Source organism: Canis lupus, chromosome 18 (assembly GCF_003254725.2).
Source record: "Canis lupus dingo isolate Sandy chromosome 18, ASM325472v2, whole genome shotgun sequence".
NCBI lineage: Eukaryota > Metazoa > Chordata > Mammalia > Carnivora > Canidae > Canis > Canis lupus.
The window spans coordinates 13,164,975-13,185,402 of record NC_064260.1 but is presented as its reverse complement, the minus strand read 5'-3'; the positions used below and the strand labels follow the sequence as shown (position 1 = coordinate 13,185,402).

Genomic DNA, 20,428 nt, shown 5'->3' with positions numbered 1-20,428 from the left:
ATAATTTAGGATGCTAGCACTTTTCATACTGCCAGTTTATATGATTAGGTAGCCTAATAGCAACTTACATTGAAGGATTTTCATATCACTGGATAAAAAAATTTACATAATAATTAACTAGTTTTAGAATTAACATATTCTATTTACAGAATCATACAGGGTAAGAAGCATGAAAAGATCTCTACAAAGATGTTAATAATAACTGTGCATAGTTAGAATTTGAGAAAGTTATTTTTTCATGTTTTTATTTTTTGACTTACCTTAGACATATCTAAAATAACTAAAATGCTAAAACTAAAGGTCAAGATTTCAAGATTAAGCAGCTTATTCACAGTTCTAAAACTCTATTTTCTATTTTAACAAGATAAATTATTTCTGAAAAAACAGAATTGCTTTACATAGATTAGTTTTCCACTTACTCAAGAATATCAAATCTCTTTTTTCACTATATTCTCTTAATTGGAACTGATTTTTAAGTCTTATTAAAACATATTCCTAGCACTTAAATGTTATCATTTTTCTACCTCAACCCTCGTCATTAGGACCTCCAGTTTGGATTGCATCTCATTTAATTGATTTTTAATTTCGGCCTGATTAGATCTAAATTCTGCAGTCATGAAGTCTCTTGAATCCTTTATGCTTTTTTCTAGAGCCACCAGTAGCTTTTTAATTGTGTTTCTGAATTGGCTTTCTGACATTGAATTGTAACCCAAATTTTGTAACTCTGTGGGAGAGAGGACTGTTTCTGATTCTTTCTTTTGAGGTGAGTTTTTCCTCCTAGTCATTTTGCTCAGTGCAGAGTGGCCAAAAACAAGTTGTAATTGACAGAAGCGCAAAGTCTTCTCACTGTAGCATTCCAGCTGTTCTCTCTTTAAATCTCAGACCAAATTCTTGGTTTTCAGGATGATTTGAAAGTTATCTAGGTAAATTGGTGGGGACAGGTGACTTGGGGACCCTACTCTTTCGCCATCTTGCCCCGCCTCCCATGTTATCATTTTTTACTTAAGCAAAGTCACAGCAAGTTACCTACTATAATGCTAACTAACCACTCCAATATCTACTGATTGAACACCATATATAGCGCTATATAAAATGACAAAAGGAAACAGAGGGCAGCTCAACAGTGGTTATTGCTAATCGCATATCAACCACAAGCATTTTTGTTAAATGTGTGTATCTACAGGGACCTTGGCCTACCACAGTAGAAAAAGTTTCAAAACCCTTTAAATCATATGGGCTTGCGATTTTGCCTCATAATTAACTGATCACTAGTTGATCAGTCATAAGATATAGCCTCAACGAGCCCCAATTTTTTGTCGTAAAATGCCAACATATAAGTCATGCTTATAACTCTTAAAACTATCATTAGAATCAAAACAAGTTAATGAATGCCAAAGTGATTTATACATCAATCTATTATGTAAATGTAGGGTGGATTATAACCCACAAAAAAGTTTTTAATCTGATTTTTTTTATTTTAAATTTTATTTTTCAGAGAATTTTTTTGAGAATTATATTTGATCCCAGCCATGGTAATGGTCAATGAGGAAATGCTTTGTTTACCCTAAAACATTTACTAGACAATATAGAATCAAACTACAGACATGCACACGATAGAAAATAAGTATTATTTTCTTTTCAAGCAGGCTATCAACGTGTTTTTTTTTTTTTTTTGTAAACTAAGAAGGAAAAATATCACAATTAAGAAAAAAAAGAGAAAAGACATCATGAGTAAAGATACCTGGATTCTATTTCTGCCATTAATGTTTTTTAATATAAATCTTGCCATCTTTGATATCAGTTACTTTATTTGAAAAATGAAAAACTACAGTATATAAACCTTAAGTTTCCCTCCAGTTATAAATTTCTAGAGATAAACAAAACCAAAAGTTGCTTTATTCTTACAAATGCTGATCTGTCACTCTGAAGACAATTCAAATCACTCATTCAAACCATTTATTGAGTATCAAAGTCACAGACAACCACATAAAAGAATCAGACCTAAATTCTCATCCTAAGTAGCAAAGTCTAAGAAAGGAAAACAAAGCACAAAGTTGCAACCACTGAAAGATAGATAAAATGTATTATGCAAGTGTTGTGGGAATAAAAAGTAAATACTGTAAATTTATGCTTTCACAAAGTCTACCATCTAGCAGGGGTGAGAGGAATATAAATGATTAATTGCAATACTTTTTTTAAGGTAATCAATGGCCCCCATCACATTATCTAATCATCTCCCTCTCCCACTGCTCCATCCCCTGCTTATCCACACTGTATACTCACTTAAAAAAAATACAGCTATTCACTTTTAAAAAATAACCAAAATACATACTATATTTGGAATACAAAAATCCTATGGCTGGGAGGGGGAAAGAGCCCTATTATTTTCCTTACTGATTACTCCACAAATTAGCTTTTCAATAAAAGAGTAGGGAAGCCTGAGTGGCTCAGCGGTTGAGCATCTGCCTTTGGCTCAGGGCATGATCCTGGGGTCCCAGGATGGAGTCCCACATGGGCTCTCTGCATGGAGCCTGTTTCTCCCTCTGCGTATGTCTCTGCCTCTCTCTGTGTCTCTCATGAATAAATAAATAAAATCTTAAAAAAAAAAAAAAGACAGGTTAAATGTAGAAAGAGGAGAGTAAAAAACAATAAAAAAAACAAAGTACCGCCACCTCCCACCCACTCAGCCAGGAGAATGGAAGGACTGCACTAAATTCTCCCCTCCTGTTTAACTGTTCCATACAATTGCTATTAGTGTTTTAAGTCTTTTCACATCTGCTCTTTGTGAAACACATCTAGGGGCTGAAGCCAAGAACAAACAGATGATGATGATTCCAATAATATAATTTTTGAACACCCTACATGTGGAGGGCATTAAACTGGATACAAAATGTCTTTTTATTATTTTAATGTATGCATCCAATTTGTTTGTAATATTCTAAACAACCTTACTAGAAATATTATTAAATTATTAACAAATTCAGCTGGCTAGTAAGCAGCAAAGAAGAATTTAAATCCAGGTCTGACTTCAGTCTTTTCACTAGATCACCCCAGGCCAATCCCACAAGCCTTAGAGAGAAGATAACTTTATATTCAAAGAATAGATAGTATTCCTTCTGTAGTATTCCAATTTGCTCAGTGAAAGGAAAAGATGTAAAAATTGTATCAGAATTAACTGTTCAGGGAATTAAATTAAGACAGGGCGGAACAAAGATAGCATTTAAAAACTCCTATTTTGTGCTTAATAAAAATTAAAAAAGGAAAACTTTTAAAATATATAAAATGTCCTAAAATGCCAAATTTTGAAATATGCCAGCATTAATTACACTTTAACAATTAAATCTTAATATATTTGGGTAGGAAGACATTTATCACCATGTTAACTGTAATAAATATATACATACATATGTATATCTGCATGCTGACATGTATGTATATGTATATACATGTGTGTATAAAGAGAAACATTGTAACTTACTAAAAACCACTTTGAAAATCAATTTGGGATAATCTAATAAGATTTTATGCGAATTTCTCTATGACCAAAATATAAAGTTACAAGGCACATAATCCAGAGAAGTTCTTAAACACGCATATTGGAAGACATGTACAATGTTCACAACAGCATTGTTTAAAAAAATAAAATAAAAACCACCAAAATGACCATCAATTGGAGAAGAGATGAATAAAATGTAACATTCATTCAAAATACTACTTCACAGGAGTAAAAATAAAAAATGAAAGGTATAACATCAATATCAATATCTCTTAGTGAAATAGTATTAAGGAAGAAGAGCAAGTTTTAGAAGAATATACACAGCAAGAGGTGATTTATATGAAGACATGCAAACTTAAATAATATATTATTTAGGGACACATACAAACATTAACAACATTTAGAAAAGCTAGTAGAGATAGGTGATACAACAGGTTTATAATATTCTAATTCTTAAACTTCGTAGGTAGTATTTGTAGCTTACACATGTTAAAAAGATACTGTCCATTAAAAGTTTAATGCTAAAATTATTAACTGGTAACTGGAAAAAGTCTTGTCTTGGGACACCTGGGTGGCTCAGTGGTGAGCATCTGCCTTCAGCTCAGGTTGTGATCCAGGTCCGGGGACTCGGTCCCACATCAGTCTCCCTGCAAGGAGCCTGCTTCTCCCTAGGCCTATGTCTCTACCTCTATCTCATGCATTAATAAAATCTTAAAAAGAAAAAAAAAAAAAAGTCTTGTCTTTTCCTTTTAAAAATATGCTCATTAAGGAATTTCTAGAAATTGAAAAACATTTCAGGGTTCCTAGGTGGCTCAATCATCCGATTGAGCATCCGATTCTTTTTGTTTTTTAAGATTTTATTTATTTATTTATGAGAGAGAGAGAGAGAGAAAGAGGCAGAGACACAGGCAAAGGGAGAAACAGGCTCAATACAAGGATCCTGATGTGGGACTTGATCCCAGGACTCCGGGATTGCGCCCCAAGCCAGAGGCAGATGCTCAACTGCAGAGCCACCCAGGCGCCCCTCAAGCATCCAATTCTTGATTTCAGCTCAGGTCATGATCTCAGGGTGGGGAGATTGAGCCCCTATGCACTCAGCATGGGGTCTGCTTAAGCTTCTCTCCCTTTCCTCTGCTCCTCCCCACCGCCCCTACCCCGCTCATAAATTCTCTCTCTCAAGGAAGGAAGAAGTGGGGGGAGGGAGGGAAGGACGGAAGGAAGGAAGGAAGGAAAAAAATATTTCAAAAGAGGGGTAATTATATAACCTCACAACATAGAGGTCACAAAAGTCAACTGGATCACTGGAAAATACATGATTATGTCTGAGAAATTTATGAATCTTCAAATTCTCAAGTAGCACCAAAATAGTCTATATCCTCCTCCCGGATGTTTATCTGAGAAAGAGCAGAAAAAGCAAAAACTGACATAAAGGAACTGGGCAGCTGGCTATAGTCACTTACCAATGAAAGTGACTCCCTCCTACACACCAACTTTGCAAAGAGCACAATTCAGATATGTGCCTCAGAGAAATTTCAAGCAACCTTCAGATGTTCCTAAAATACTTAAAATCTTGGTGGTGCTTAAAATTGAAAATAAAGGTCTACTATATTCCTTTAAAGTCTTATTTTCCTTTTTAATCTACTCATAAGTTCTTCTGTTCCTGTTTTTGTTTGTAATTGCTTATTTACAATGTCTTATTAATTTAATGTTAAAAGTATTCACCCGTACTATTACAGTCCTTATAAATACCAATTTTTAATAGCTGCCCAACATTTCATCAAATAAATGAACCAAAAATTATTCATTCACCTAGAGTGGAATAATTATCATAAATAACTATTTTATCTTTACATATAAAAATTCTAAATATCTAGAGTTATTCCCTTGGGAAATAATCAAAGAATTATTGAGTCAGTCACACTTTTAAGTTTTTTGATACAAATTATCAAACTAGTTTTCAAAATGACTATATCACATTATACATTTTTTCCAATAACCTATGAGTCACTTTACCATAAATGGCACTGGATATAATCACTGTTTTGAATATTTTATGTGCTGCCAGAAGTAGTATGTTCTATTCATGGTTTGCTATAATTTTTAAATGATGAAGCTAAATAACTATTTTATACTACCTGTATTTCCTTTGGAGAATCTCTAAATAATTTTTACTCCCTTATCTTTTTCTTACATTGTTTATATTAATTACATATTAATATTCAATGTTTACATATCATATTTGCTATGAATATTTCCCAGTTTGCTAATTATTTAATTTTTATTTATGGCCTTACTCCTTGAAGCCATTTTCAGAATCATATAATTATTAACTAAAAAACTCTACCTTTATTTTTTCTACATAGCCCTGATTATAAACTTCAGACTTTTACAAAAGCAAGGCAGTGATATATGAAGGATTATCTAGCAAACTGGTGAATAATAATCTAAAAAGGAAAACATCATTTTAAAATCCATTCTACAAAATTTTAAAAATATTTTATTTAAATTCAATTTGCCAACATATACTATAATACCCAGTCATTCTACAAATATTTTATCTTTAAATCAAGATTAAGTCATACTTTAAGATCAGGGCTTAACACAATGATTCATTTTAATTCACTGTGGATATCAATCTTCTTTGCTGCCATATTTTAGGTTATAAAAAAACACAATTACTAGAGAATAAGTAACAAATTTAAACTACTACCAGGCAAATAATAACTACAAAACAACACCAAACAACATGGATGCTGCAAGGTTACAGTACTGATAGAATTAATTTGTGCAATCAACAATGAGATCTGGGCTTCCACTTATTGAAGGTACTCAAGTCAATAATGACAATGATAATAATACTAGTAATATTATACCAGAATCCTTATTTGCTATTTGAAACAAATCTAAGATTGTCCAATGTAGTTTTGAAAATTGTTTTAAAGAAACACACACACTATCTCTCCCCCTCTTTCTATTCATTTTGTTTGGTTGGGGTTTTTTTTCTAAGTAAGCTCTACGTTGAACATGGAACTTGAACTCATAACTTAGAGATCAAGAGCCCCATGCTCTACAGACTCAGTCATGCAGGCACCCTGTTTGATCATTAAAAAAAAAATTTTTTTTTTCACTGAAGAAACATTAAGGGTGTTTCTTTAAATTTTAAATAAATTTGGGTTGCCTGGGTGGCTCAGTCAGTTGGCTGTCCAACTCTTGGTTTCTGCTCAGGTCATGATCTCAGAGTCCTGGGTAAAAACCTGGCTGAACAGGGACACTGCTTGACTCCCTCTCCTTCTGCTCATCCCCTGCTCATGCATGTGCAAATAAATAAATCTTAAAAAAAAAAAAAAGAAAACATATAAAGTTAGAAATTATAAGTTAAAAATTCTAACAAAACACCAACGAAGACAACTACACACAAATTTTGGTTTTCATTTCCTTATTCTACATGTAAAGAGTGTTTTATTTTTCTGGTTGACATATTTTAATCATATTTAAGTAGATATCTTGAATCTGATGACAAAAAACACCTTTAGGAAAAATATTTTTTAAAAAAATGTTTATGTGCAATTATAGTATAATTTTGATAATGTAAAATATAAATGAAAACATAATGAAATTATAAAGCAAAATTCTAAAATAGTAATGTGTATTTGTACAAAAGTAGAACCGACGACTCAGAAATAAAGAATAAAATAACATAGGTTTAAAGTTTATAAGACAGGTGCCTAGATGGCTCTGCTGGTTAAGCCTTCAACTCTTGATTTCAGCTCAGGTCATGATCTCACCGTTGTGAGATTGAGCCCCACATTAGACTCTATGCTGAGCTTGGAGCATGCTTCGGATTCTCTCTCTCCCTCTGTCCCATCCTATCTACATCCCCAACCCACTCCTGTTCTTGCGCTCTCTCTCTTTCTCTCAAATAAATAAATAAATAAATAAATAAATAAATAATCATTAAAATAAATAAGTGTATAAGATTTTACTGTATGACAACCAAAATATAACTAAACAAATAGGAAAAAGTAATAAAATCTTCTCACAGTATTATAAACCCAAAACAGAAAATTTTTTTTAAAACAATATGGAATATTTATTCCAACTATGGGGAAAATAGCCAAATGAATCACAAGAGAAATTTCACAACTATTAATATATATAATTTTAAAATTTTCTAATGAAAAAATAATAAAATAATGAAGAAAAAAATTGAAATCAAACACATAAAAGCTACCATTAAAAACATATAAAGAATTATAGTTCTCAATTTAAAAAATTATCAAAGGATATTAAAAACAAGTTTATATAAGAGGAGGTTAATAATTAAGCGAATGTTTGAAAATCTAAAAAAAGTTTTTTTAAGATTTTATTTATTTATTCATGAGAGACAGAGAGAGGCAGAGACACAGGCAGAGGGAGAAGCAGGCTCCATGCCGGGAGCCGGACACGGGTCCTGCCTTTGGCCCAGGGCGCGATCCTGGAGACCCCGGATCGAATCCCACGTCGGGCTCCCGGTGCATGGAGCCTGCTTCTCCCTCTGCCTATGTCTTTGCCTCTCTCTCTCTCTCTCTGTGACTATCATAAATAAATAAAAATTAAAAAAAAAATAAAGAGAACATACAGGGCAGCCCAGGTGGCTCAGTGGTTTAGCACCTGCCTTCAGCCCAGGTTGTGATACTGGAGACCCGGATGGAGTCCCACGTTGGCTCCCTAAATGGAGCCTGCTTCTCCCTCTGCCTGTGTCTCTGCCTCTCTCTCTCTCTCTCTCTCTCTGTCTCTCATGAATAAATAAGTAAAATCTTTGAAAAAAATAAAATAAAACCTTTTCTTTTTATAATATATTAAATTTATCTTTATGTAAAATGAAGTAATGCATGATTATTAGAACACTTATAAATCAATAGGAACCTTTTAACTAAAGTCAATTCCACACGGTTCAGAGAAAAGAGGTATATCCTTTCAAAGGCAGAGTATGATGTGAAGAATCAACTAGGAACGAAAACACCTGAACTTTATTCTACTCAATTCTATGACCTGAGAAAGATCACTTAACCTTTTTAAGAGTCCTAAGATGAAAAATGCTGTGTTACACATTTCACAGGCTGGTATGGATCAAATGAGATAATATGCATGAAGAATGTTTTATAAAATATCAAGAATTACATGTAACTAAGTGATTTTTTTAATAAACAGGATGTTAATTGCTCCCTTTTTTTTCATGGAAGGAGGGAGAAAAGCCCTAAAAATCACTCTTAAAGAGTTCAGTATTACAAAAAAATAATAAGGGTAAAATCTGTACTTTTCTAACCAAGGCTTAATTGATCTTACTGCTTGTACTATGCACAGCATATCTTCAGGCTTAAGTGAACTCTTGTGGTTGAATCCTTCTATTTCAAGTCCAAAACAGTTCTCAGGGTATGCTGATCTTTCTTGTTCTTCAAAGCTTCACGAAAATTTAGCATTGAAAGATTTACTCTTTTTTTTTCCCCCTGGCTCTCACTGCAAGATGGGAAAAAAATCTTACAATTAAAAAAACGGATTCGTTTTTCTTTCCTAAATCTTACTCTGTTTCAGCTAGCACAAAAAAACTTCCCAGGGCCAAAAAAGACGTGTATTTTCTATTTTTCCTCTGGGCATTGTAGTTTGGTTTTCTTCCCCTATCTAAAACATAGATTTATACAAACTTCCTTTGTTGTCCTCCAGGAAGATATGGCAAGTGGTTTAGTCAGGGCCTACCTTCCACTCAGTACCTGAGTAGAAGTGTCAATATCCCTCCCTCAATATAAGTAGATAAGCACTAGATAAAATCAGCAAGGATATTTAAAAAAATGACCACCACCAAAATCCAAAGGGATCTGATTGACATCTACAGAGCACTCCAACCAACAAAAACAGAACATACACATATTCTATTCAACTACACATAGAACATTAACCAAGACAGAGCATGTTCCTTGGTAATAGTACAAATATTTAAAATTTAAAATTACTGAAATCATACAAAATATGTTCTTTGATCACAATGGTAACAAACTAAGAATAACAGAAAAATAACTAAATTTTCCAACTATTTGGAAATTAAACACATTTCCAAAGGGTTTTTTTTGTTTTGTTTTGTTTAAGTAATCTCCATACCCATCGTGGGGCTCAAACTTACAAGTGTCACATGCTCTACCAACTGAGCCAGCCAGGCGCTCCTAAACAACACATTAATAAATGATCAATGGGTCACAAAGGATCTCTGAGGAAATTTTTTTCAAAAATTACTAAACTGAATGATAATGAAAACACAACAACAAAACTTTGGGGATTCAACTAAGCCAGCAGTTAGAAGGAATTTACTAACACCAAATGTGTGGGGGTTTTTAATGTGTAATTAGGAAAAAAGAAATGTCTCAAATCAATAATCAAAGTTACTGCCACAAGAAACTAGAAAAAAAAAGCAAAATAAACAAAAACAAGAACAGAATAAACAAGAGGAAATCAATGAAACTGAAAACAAAAATAACAAAATCAATCAAATCAAAAGTTAATTCTTTGCAAGGATCAATAAAAATTAAAGCCCTCGTAAGACCAACAAAGAAGAAAGCAGAACAAATTACCAATAACAGGAGTGAAAAAGAAGATCCACCCACTACAGACTTCACAGTATTCAAAGGATAATGGAATACTATGAATAGGTTTCTAACTTAGATGCAACTACTGGAACTCATACAAGATGATCTAAAAAGATTTGAAACTATTTTAAAAATTGAATTTGTAGCTCAAAACATTCTAAATAAGAAATCTATAAGCCCTGGTGGTTTCAGTGCCATTGAAAAAAGAAATAACCTAACTCTACACAAAAGAACATTTCCCAAAATTAGACAAAGAAAAGAACACTACAAAAAGTACCTTTCCCTTAAAAGCATAGACACAAAAATTCTCAAAATATTAGCAAATCTCATTACCCTGATACAAAAGCCAAAGACATTTTTAAAATAATAATAAAACTAGAACAATCTGCCTCAAAAGCTAGATGCAAAAATCTTCCATTAGCAAATAGGATCTAGGAATATATAAAAAATAATAATACATCATAATCAAGGGGAGTTTCTTCTTAGGAGGCAAGGAAAGGAACTTTGATAATTTAATGATGTTTACTAAAAAATAACACAGAGATTATAGCTAATAAGCCAACAAATGAGATAAAATGTCTCATAAAGATACTCCAAAAGAGGGTAGAAAAAAAGGGAGGCAATGAACAGATAATACATAAACAAAAATGATACAAAACAGAAAACTATAAGCAAGATGGTAGCATTAAACTCAATCACACCAATAATGAAATGAAATCTAAGTTGTGTAAACATCCCAATTACAATGCAGAGATTATAAAACTGCATTTAAGAAAAAGGTGCAAAGTATACACAGCCTACAAAAACCCACTGAAGATATGAAGACACAAATAAATTCAAAGTAAAAAAAAAAATTCAAAGTAAAATGACAGAAAAAGATACACAAAACTAATACTAATTAAAAACACCTACATTGATTACATTAATATTTTTAAAAGTAGATTTCAAGGCAAAGAATAATAATAAGGAGATATCATTTTATGGTAATAAAAGGGTCAAGTCATCGAAATCATCATATTCCTAAACATTTCTGCATGTAATAAAAGAAATTCAAAATACCCTGAAGAATTGCAAGGAGAAATGATCAAGTTGGAAAATACAGTGAGAGACTATAACATTTTTCATTCAATAACTGATAGAACAAGAAGATAGATAAATCTAAGCACTGAAAGGCCTGAACAAGATGTATCAATCAACCTGACCCAATTGAAATTTATAGAACATTCCACATGACATCAGAGGACACATTCTTTTCAAGTATAAAAGGATTATTTAGCAGATAAGACAACACTCTGCGCCTAAATCAAGTTTCAATAAATTTAAAAGGACTCAGTTCATACAACATATGTTTTTTGAACAAAATGGATCAGAAGTCAACAACAAAGACCCCTAGAAAATTCTAAAAGTTCAAATTCTAAATATTCAAAAAATAACTTCTTTAAAAAATTTTAAGTATTCAAAACAAAGTGATGTCTGTTAAAAAATATCCATGATGAAAAAAAAATACCCATGATGAAAGAGGAAATTAAAAAGAGAAAACATTTTACACTAAATAAAAATGAAGGGACGCCTAGGTGGCTCAGTGGTTAAAGCGTCTGCCTTTGGCCCAGGGCATGATCCTGGGATCCCAGGATCAAGTCCCACATTGGGTTCCCTGTATGGAGTCTGCTTCTCCCTCTGCCTGTGTCTCTGCCTCTCTCTTTCTGTGTCTCTCATGAATTAATAAATTTTTAAAAATAAATAAATACAGACATACATATACACACTAATAAAGCAAAGTTTCCAGGATATAGTCAAAGCAATACTTAGATGGAAATTTAGAGCACTGAAGACTTATGCTAGGAAAAAAAAAAAAAAAAGAACAAACAAAACCCCAAACAGAATAAATGAAATAATGAAGAACAAAGTAGAAATCTAAAACTATAAAGAATATCAAGGAAACCAAAAGCAAATTCTTTTTTTTTCTTTTTTTTTTCAAAAGCAAATTCTTTAGAAGATAAATAAGACTGAAAACCTCTAGCTAAACTGACTAAAAAAAGAACACACAAATTACCAAGTATCAGGACTGAGAGAGATGACATCACTAAAATAACTAGAGATATTAAAAGGTTACAAAAGGAATCTGATGAATGACTTTACACCAAAACAATATAGATGACTCTCAAATATTCATGCTTTGTGAAAGAAGTCAGATAAAAAAAGGAGCACATGTTGTAGCATTCTATTTATACCATTTTAGAAAGTGCAAGCTAGAATGGAGGTCAGTGGTTCTCTGGGGATGAGAGGAAATTTTCAGGGAGGGCAGGAGGGAGTCCTGACATGGAAACTTTGGAGGTGTGGATTATGTCTGTTACCTTGATTGTGGTTTGGTTTCTCAGCATATAAACATGTCAGAATTTATCAAATTGTAATTTTGTTTTTAATTGTACTATTTAACATGTGCAGGTTATTGTATATCAATTATACTTTGATAAAGCTGGTTTTTCTTAAATGAAGAAAGACTGCAACAGAAATACATCAAACAGAACTACAGAGCTTATTCAACAAAAAAATCATTTTCCCTCTTCATCTTAATTATGAAAGATGATGGTAAGAAGGATCTGTACGACTTTGATTTTCTTTCAGCCATTTAAATGCCTTCTCTGTGGTAGGTACTGTCTATATATAGACAACAGACACCAATTCTACCTTCAGAAACATTTACAATACAGCTTTGTTGGCAAACTAGAAAACACAACTACAATCCAGGCAGTCTCCCTAACCAAAAATTTTACCAATTTGCTTATACATTAAGAGATTTTTTTCTCAGATACCTAAAAACAATTATATAATTCCTTATTATGGATACCAGTGAGACTGCTTTTCTCGAAGGTCCTGGCACTCAAAAAGATTAAATATTTAGTAAACACTGACTCTGCACTGTATTAATAGGTGCTGTGATACACAAATTTAGGAACTGTTGGTTAAATACAAAGTAAAGCAGGTTTCTTAGCTATATAATACTCCTCAAAACCATAACTCGGCAGCAGAAACATCCAAAAGAGGCATATAATATATATTCCCCAAATCTCCTTATCCCGTTTTTGTTCCTCAAATTGCAGAAAATCTAGCAGAACCAGCACTCAAGGAACACACTTAAGAAAATATAGTAATTATATCATACTGGTTTAGATGCAATGCTTAAAATATATAAAATCCATATAAATCTTTTGTTTCCCCCTCTAAAGATCTGGTCACTAAAGGATCTTGTTTATATAGTGTAAAGCACTAAGAAGCAAGAATATAAAAAAAAAAAAAAAGGAAGATACAGAGTCATATATCTTATTCTTGTAAGAATAGTACCTATTAGGTAAACATCTATGATCATACAATCAATCTCTCTCTCCTTCTATCTATAAGATGTAACAACTTCTCACCATATTAATTTTTGTTCTATATCTGAAACACAAGAAGTATCACATAGCTATAGGAAAATCATATACCCACACTATGACTAGAGTCCTTACTGTGAAGAAACAACATGAAGGCTGTAAACTAAGTTTTACAAAATTAAAGTTAATTCTCATCTAAGAATATTTAATCTCTAATCCACACAGACGCAGCACATTAAAGAAAAAAAGATTACAGTCATAACACAACTCTTTATCAGAATAACAATAATAATTCACATTCACATAGTGCTTACTACGTGTTTATTACGGGTTGAGATATGCCCCATCCCCCCAAATATTATGCTGAAGTCCTAACTCCCAGTACCTCAGAATGTCACCTTATTGAGAACTAGGGTAGTTTCATATGTAATTATTTAAAATGAGGCCCCTAACCCAATGTGATTGGTGTCCTTATACTAAGGGGAAAATTGGACAAGTCACCCACACAAGAAGAATACCACAAGAGGATGAAGGGAAAAATTGGGATGATGCTTCTCCAGGCCAAGGAACTCCAAAGACTGCCAACAAACCATCAGAAGGAGAGGACACACATGGGACAGATTTTTCTTCATAGGCCTAAGAAGAAACCAACCTTACTGATATCTTGATTTTGGACTTCCATCCCCCAGAACCATGAGAATAAATTCCTGCTGTTTAAACCACCCAGGTTAGGGTACTCTGTTACAGCAATCCTAGGAAATATGTCCTATACTATGTGTCCAGACAGTGTTATAAGAACCTGTATATTCATCATTTAATACAACAGCCCTTTAGTTATCTATTCCACTTTAAAGACAACAAAACTGATACACAGAGCAGTTAATTATCTTCCCTATTTCACAACTAATAAGCTATAGAGATAGGATTTGGGAAGTGACCCAAACAGGATTAACACAACAGTCCCCTAAGTATGGCTGAATATTTCAACTGTCTGGAAGTTCAACATCAAAGTTTGATTCTTTGGCCTTCTAAAGCTTTGTTCTCCTCATACACTCTCTAAAATTTCATTATTCCTTTCTTCTTAAACTAGCTGAAGTAGATTCACTTGGCCTCAACTAGGAACCCCGGCTGACAGACAAAGAGGTCAGTTAGGAACTGGAGTGCTGGGTAAAGCTGAAGTACTTATAGAATCTGACAATGGTCAGAGACTCAGAAAACTATCCCAGTGATCTCTAACTACTACTTGCTACCTGGGTCTTGAGTTTTGTACTGAGGTAGTGAAGGGCCTACCTGACAAACCTGGCCACAAAGGTAATTCCTCTCACCTTAAAGTAACTTTATCCAGTCTGACCATCAACACTTTAAAACCTCTCTCCATAAGCAAGGTTATGTGTACATAAACCACACGGGAGTCCAACTGAGGGGCCAAGGGTAAGGAGGTAAGGAGAATAGTGGAAGGGCCCAAACTAACAGGGAATTCAAGAGAGGAGAATATACATCAAAGTTGACAATGGCCCAAGTTCGATAATTTCTTCTCTTTCATAGCTCCTAATTCACTTCATGTTAACTCTCTGTGAAAATACTGCATTCACAACTTATTTCACAATTTGATAGTTAAATATTTTTACAAACAAAGCATACTCTTCTACAACAGATTGAATTGTGTCCCATAAAATGACAGACTAAGGCCTTAACCCCTAGTAACTATAAATGTGACCTTATTTGGAAAAAGGTTCTTTGCAGATGTAACCAAGTTAAAATGAGGTCATACTGGATTAAGGTGGGCCTTGCTCCAATGACTGGAGTTCTTATAAAACAAGAGAAATCTGGACACACAGAACGGCAAACGTCATGTAATGATACAGTGACGCACAGGGAAGAAGGCCATGTGAAGAGAGAGGCAGAGGTAGGAATGATGCATTTATAAACCAAGAAACAAGCATTTCCAGCAACCACCAAAAAGCTCAATGAGGCAAGGAAAGTTTCTTCCCCTAGAGCTTTCAGAGACAGCGTAGCCCTCCCTTGATTTCAGACTATTAGCCCCAAGAACTATGAGAGAAGTTTTTGTTGTTTTAAACCACCGGTTTGTGCTAATTTGTTAGAATAGCCTGAGGAAACTCATACATCCTCTCTCTAATATAGTCATTTTTTTCCCCCATCTTCAATCAACCCCCAATTTAGGCCTGAAGCTATAGACCAAATGAGTTAATTGAGAATTAAAGTCAATGAAGGTTCCACATGCACAGCAGCTGCAGGATGAGCCATTTAATCTATACAACATTCACTGGTCCATTACCAGCGAGTTCTCTATACTCTTAAGAGCTCTTGAGCTACTGAATACAATTTTCACAATGAATGAATTATGCTTGTAAAGAGGAGTAGGAAAGTGGAAGAACAACAACAAAAAAACTATTTGAGCTTAAAGCACAGGAATCAGATATTTTGTAATAAAATAAGATCATGATGTCAATTCCATCATTAGCATTTGTCTGCTCAATATTATAAAAGAAAATGCAAGAATTTTACATAAACAACCAATTGTACAATGAAAGACACTAAGTACTAGAATACTCCTAAAGGTACTATTCAAAATTTTAACCTAAAAATGGGGCTGTACATATAGAAACATAAATACAAACTATACAGGATCTTTATGAAACAATCATATTTTAGTTAAATTTTCAAAGAGATTAAATAAACTATGATCTTGGTATAACTCTGGCAAGCATATGAACCTGATATGTTTATGTGGAGTGGAATGAATGGGATGTTTCTAATTCCAAGTCCTGAATTAGCAATCTGATATTTTTAGGAAATTTTGAGTAACTAGATGATACATGAAGCCCTGGTCACACCATATATACTATGTATGCATACTGTTACTTATTATAAAAGACAAAGAAAATGCAAAGGCCAAAATATCCTAATGTTTCTTCTAAGTATAAGAAAGATGAACTTACAATGCACTTACGGTGCACTTTTCAGATGTTTTTATGAAATAATCTCTGAGGTATTATTTTAATATTTTATTGAGATATATTTTCATATGCCATCAAATTTACTCACTGAAAGTGTGTTTACATATCCACACACACATAAGTATTCATGGAGCTGACAACCATCACTTCAATCTAATTTTAGAACATCTCTACCACTTGAAAAAGAAACTATTCCTATTAACAGTCACTTCCCATTTCTGCTTCCCCCTGCCTAATCCACTCTGCCCCAGCCTCAGGCAACCAATCATGCACTTTCTGTCTTTATGAATTTAGCTATTCTGGATACTTAATATAAACAGAACAACACAATTTGGTCTTTTGTGATTGGCTTTTTTCACTTAGCATTATGTTTTCAAAGTTACTCTCTGACGCATCATGTATCAATACTTCATTCCTTTTTATTGCCAAATAATATTCCATGTATAGATGTGCCATATTTATTTATCTACTCATCAGTTGATGTACATTTAGGTTGTTTCAAACTTGAAGCTATAATAATGTTGCTATGAATATTCATGCATAAGTTTTTGTGTAGACTGTTTTCATTCCCCTTAGGTACTAAGAGTGGAATTGATGAGTTGTATGATAATTTGGTTTAACATTTGGAGGAACTGGCAAACTATTTTCCAAAGTGGCTGCATTCCTATCAGCAGGATATGAGAGTTCCAATTTCTACCCATTCTCACCAACATTTGTTATGGTCTTTTTTATTTTAGCCATTCTAGTGGCTGGGAAGTGGTATTTTATTGTGGCTTTGATTTGCATTTCCCTAGTGACTAATTATGTTGAGCATCTTTTCATGTGCTTTTCCTTTGTGTACCCTCCTTTGAAAAACATCCATTCAAGTCCTTTGTCCATTTTTTAGTTGGCTTGTCTTATTTTTGAGTTGTAAGCATTCTTTATATATTCTGCGTACATGTCAAATACATGACTTACAAATATCCTCCCATTCTATGGACTGCTTGTTCACTTTCTTAATGGTGTCTTCTCTTTTCATTTTCTTAAAGATGCCCTTTGAGGACAAAAGTTTTTAATTTTCATGAAGTACAATTTATCTATTTTTTTCTTTTGTCACTTATCCTCTTGGTATCATATCTAATAAATCAAAGTTACAAAATTTTACTCCTATGTTTTCTATGTTTTCTTCTAGGAGTTTTTGGGTTAGTTCTTATATTTACGTCTAGAATACATTTTGAGTTCCATGGTGTAAGAAAAAGTTGCAAATTCATTTGTTTGCATATGGATACCCACTTGTCTCAGCACCATTTGTTGAAAAGACTATTCATTCCCCATTGAATTGTCTTCACATCTTTGTAAAAAGTCAACTCGCTATGAGTGTGGGAGTTTATTTCTGGACTCTAAATTGTATTCCATTGATTTGTATGTCTATTCTTATGCTAGTACCAGACTATCTTAATTACGGTAGCCTTATAGTGTGTTTTGAAATCAGGAAGTTCCCCCAACTTTGTTCTTTTTCAAGTTTATTTGGACTATTCTTTTTCAAACTTGTTTTAGCTATTCTGGATTGCTTGCTTTTCAATATGAATTTTAGGATAATTTTGTCAATTTCTGCAAAAACACCAGTTGGGATTTTGAGAAGGACTGCACTCAATCTGTAGATCAATTTAGGGAGTTTTGCCATCAACAATGTCCCAAGTATATCCATATCCTGATCTTCACAATTTGTAAATACACTACCTTACATGATAAAAGGGTCTGTGCAAATGTGATAAATTACACATATTTTTTAAAGATTTTATTTATTCATTATATATATAATGATATACATACATACATATATATACACATATATATATACATACATATATGTGTGTGTGTATATATATACACACACACACACACACACACACACAGAGAGAGAGAGGCAGAGGGAGAAGCAGGCTCCATGCAGGGAGCCTGACGTGGGACTAGATCCTGGGTCTCCAGAATCACGCCCTGGGCTGAAGGTGGCACTAAACCGCTAAACCACCCTAAATTACAGCTCTTAACATAAGATTATCCTGGATTATCTGGGTGGGCCCAATGTAATCACAAATGTCCTCATAAGAGTGAGGCAGAGGGAGATGTGACTACAGAAGGGGCAATGTGAGTATGGTACCAAGAAGAGGAAAAGGTGATGGAATGTACAGCCATGCCCCAAGAGATAAGAAGAGTCTCTAGAAACTGGAAAAGGCAAGGTAATGGACTCTCTCTTATGGCCTGCAGAAGGAACTAGCCCTACTAACACTTTGATTTTAGTCTCATAACACATATTTCAAACTTCTAACTCCAAAATATAAGAGAATAAATTGGTGTTAGGTCATCAAATTTGTGGTAATTTGTTATAGCAGCCATGGTAAACCAATACACCTAATACATCCTAATGAGTTTTGCACATAATATCAGAGTTCAATACATGGGTAGCAAAAACTATTAAAAATGAAATAAATAGGAAAAGTCTACAGTTATAGTTAGACCAAACAAGGGCTTCTATACAGATAGGAGAAACATAGCCAAATTTTTGCAAATGGTAAATCTAGGTTATAGGTAAAGGGGTATTCACATCACTATTCTTTCGAGTTTCCTCTAGTTTGAAAATTTTTGAAATAATAAAATGGAAAAATTCACTGAAGTACAAAGTATATAATATATGAAAGTATTTTTAATTGGGGGCATTATCAAATTTGGCAATCTTAGCATCAAGGTATTGTTAATTACTAGAAAAGTCCTCTCATTTGCCAAACCGGTTTTTAAATAAAGGTCAGCCTCCAAACATCAAACCTGAAGAATTATTATTTTGGACAGTAGTTTTATGTATTTTCTTTGACATTTTATTATAAAAAGCTCATTAAAAAAGAAAATGGTATAATGGGCCCCTGGCACCCTATTACTGAGTTTCAACAACTCTATTCATGTTACTAATCTTATCTTGTCTACACCCCCACTCCACCATTTGCTTGTTTTGCTGGAGCACTTTAAAGCAAGTCTCAGAAATCAAGTTCTCCCATATATACTTCAACATAACCATTAAATCTTAAATACAGAAAAATCAAGGAAATATATCAAGTGAAAAAGACCAAAATGTGCTATAAAAATAACTGCTTTTTAGTTAACTGAGGTTGAAAAATTAAGCACAAGGAGATTAGACAAAGTACTGCTAGGAAAAAATAAAATTCAAACTGATAAAATATGCCAAGCTGAAAAACATTTTGGCAATTCAAAAATAACTGATGTAACACACACACACACACACACACACACACACATGCACGCACACACACACATGGAATTAACAAATTGGAAGCATCTAATCTACTGAGGGTATAATCTTAGGACACTGAAAAAAAAATGTAACATGAGTAGAACCCAGAAGGCAAGTACTATAATACATTTACTAAAGGCAATAGTTTCAGTGTAATTATCTCATTTAACCAAGGATTACCTTCAAAAAAAGGTATCAAAATACTCTTGTAAGAAAACCTCTTCATTTGAAGACTTTTCTCCTTAAATAATAATTCAAACTAGAAAAATAGGGATTTGTAAAGTCATATTATATTTACATCACATATACTCTGTCCTGTACTATAAAAAAATATAAGGATCCATCATTTTTTGCAGTAAAAAAATTCTGCAAAAAAGTCTATTTTTTCTATTCAACATAGTACTGGCAGTTCTAGCCAGGACTATTAGGCAAGAAAAAGGATTAAAAGGCATCTAAATTAGAAAGAAAGAAGTAAAATTATCTCTGACAAACATGATCTTATATGTAAAAACCTAAAGATTACATACACACACACACACACACACACACACACACCCATTTGGAATAAACTAATTCAGCAAAATTGCAGGATACAAAATTAACAAAAATCTCTGCATTTCTATATATTAACAATGAGTAATCTGGAACTAAAATTTTTTAAAATTCCAGTTATAATCGCATTAAAA

General features: G+C 33.2%; 1 protein-coding gene across 3 annotated transcripts in view; it reads right to left on the bottom strand.

The window, feature by feature from the left end:
* The window catches only part of COG5 (component of oligomeric golgi complex 5), a 297,897-nt gene that overhangs the window by 158,132 nt on the left and 119,337 nt on the right, over window positions 1-20,428 (bottom strand). The gene's annotated exons all lie outside the window — the stretch shown is intronic.